We start from the raw sequence: 2,646 nt of genomic DNA, 5'->3' as shown, positions 1-2,646 counted from the left end.
TAACAAATGGACCAGTTCGTAGCTGGATTCTTCACCGATATTTTATACTTTCTTCAGAACGTAAATGTTGTTCAGACCTCAAGTTCTGTGAGGTGGAAGAAATTCCTTTGTTCTCTATGAAAACTCACTCTGTCTCTGTACTGTGAGATCCTCTCCTCAGGAACTTACGACCTCTCTGACAGCAGCAGCCAAGTTGTATGATGCAGGGAGAGGGGGCTGTACCCAAAGAGGGCAACGTCATGACAACATACAACAAATTATCACATCAAGGTCACAACTATAGGAAGATGCGCATGTGTGTGTGTGTGTTTGTGTTTTTTTGTTTGTCCAGTGTGAATGTGTGTTTGTCCAGTGTGTGTGTTTGTGTCTTTGCCCAGTGTGTGTGTGTCCAGTCTGTGTGTGTGTGTCCAGTCTGTGTGTGTGTGTGTGTGTATGTCCAGTCTGTGTGAGTGTGTGTGTGTCCAGTCTGTGTGAGTCCAGTGTGTGTGTCCAGTCTGTGTGTGTGTGGGTGTGAGTCCAGTGTGTGTGTCCAGTATGTGCGAGTGTGTGTCCAGTGTGTGAGTCCAGTGTGTGTGTCCATTGTGTGTGTCCATTGCGTGTGTCCAGTCTGTGTGTGTGAGTCAAGTGTGTGTCCAGTGTGTGTGTCCAGTCTGTGTGTGTGTGTGTGTGAGTCCAGTGTGAGTCCAGTGTGTGTGTGTGTCCAGTCTGTGTCCAGTCTGTGTGTGTGTGAGTCCAGTGTGTGCCTGTGTGTATCACTGACAGAGGGACACTGAGTCGCGACAACTCCAAAGATAAATCCCCAGATAGAGGGGCTCAGTGAATGTGGAGGTGAATGTGATCAGGTGGGTCAGTGTGTCAGAGGAGGCTCTATAGAAGGACAGAGTACCGGCTGGCCAGTCCAGATACACTCCTACTCTGTGGGAGCTGGAGGGAACGTCTATGGTAGTGGAATTATAATTGTGCCTGGCAATAAAACCGTTGTCAGAGCAGAACAGACTCCAGGACTTGTCATTGTGTCCAAGACAACAGTCCTCACTCCTTCCTCTCCTGCTGATTCCTTTATAAGTCACTCCTATACCAGCCTCTCTCCCACTCCACTCTACCTCCCAGTAACAGCGACCAGTCAGACCCTCTCTACACAGCACCTGTCTACAGACCTCAAATCTCTCTGGGTGATCAGGATACGGCTGCTCCTCTGTCCCCCATGTCACCTTTCTGTTCCCCTCAGACAGAGAGAGGAGTCTGTTTACTGTGTTTGGGTCCAGTGTGAGATCAGAGACATCTGATGGATGAAACCAGACACAATATTAGAAATCATCATCATTCACATTAGAATGTTAACTCACTTTTCACTAATTCGTTTAATGTAGATGTTTCTAGGTATCAAAAGGAGAAGTTAAGGTAACTTGAGACTTGTTGAATGATCATATGTTATACTGTATGGTAATATAAAACACATTTATTCCCATTAATCACATACACACACACACACACACACATTGTCAAAGCAACTCTTTGTAAACGTTGGTGTCCCTGATTTCTGCTTCTGTAGAACTACAGCTGATATTTAATATGAACAAGTCAGTAATGATGGTGGTCTTTGACTTTGACTGAACTTGAATTAAGACTTATTCTTAGTCATATTCTTCACAGCAGTCAACACTCACATTTTCTAAGCCCAGGTTTCATTCTGTTCTCTCCACCATGTTCCACACTGTAGCGGTAAGCAGAAGAACAGACAGTCATTGAGGGATACACCTGAATGCACACACACACACACACACACACACACACACACACACACACACACACACACACACACACACACACACACACACACACACACACACACACACACACACACACACACACACACTACTGTATCTTGCCTATGCTGCTCTGTACCATCACTCACTCATGTATCCTTATGTACATATTCTTTATCCCCTTACACTGTGTATAAAACAGTAGATTAGGAATTGTTAGTTAGATTACTTGTTGGTTATTACTGCATTGTCGGAACTAGAAGCACAAGCATTTCGCTACACTCGCATTAACATCTGCTAACCATGTGTATGTGACAAATAAAATTTGATTTGATTTGATTTGACACACACACACACACACACACACACACACACACACACACACACACACACACACACACACACACACACACACACACACATTGGATACACAAACACACAATGGACACACACACACACTGGACACACACACACACTGGACACACACAAAAACACTGGACACACACACACTGGACACTGGAAACACACACACACACACACACACACACCTGATAAGTCTAAGGACACACTATTGGCTGTTCTGCTGTTTGGCCTCCTCTGTTACAGTTGTTCTATAAGAGTTACAGGAGGAAAGACCCTGATTCAGGCGTTTAAAAGTGATAGTTGAGGGTTTACATTTCATATCAAGTGAATGTTTGTCTGTGTGTGTGTGTCCAGTGTGTGTGTCCCCAATGTGTGTCCAGTGTGTGATTGTCCAGTTGTTTGTTTGTCCAGTGTGTGTGTGTCCAGTGTGTGTGTGTGTGTCCAGTGTGTGTTTGTCCAGTGTGTTTGTGTCCAGTATGTGTTTGTGTCAAGTGTGTGTTTGTGATCAGTGTGTGTG

This window comes from Oncorhynchus masou, unplaced genomic scaffold (assembly GCF_036934945.1).
Source record: "Oncorhynchus masou masou isolate Uvic2021 unplaced genomic scaffold, UVic_Omas_1.1 unplaced_scaffold_1950, whole genome shotgun sequence".
In the NCBI taxonomy this organism is placed as follows: Eukaryota; Metazoa; Chordata; class Actinopteri; order Salmoniformes; family Salmonidae; genus Oncorhynchus; species Oncorhynchus masou.
Note: the sequence above shows the minus strand (reverse complement) of the source record.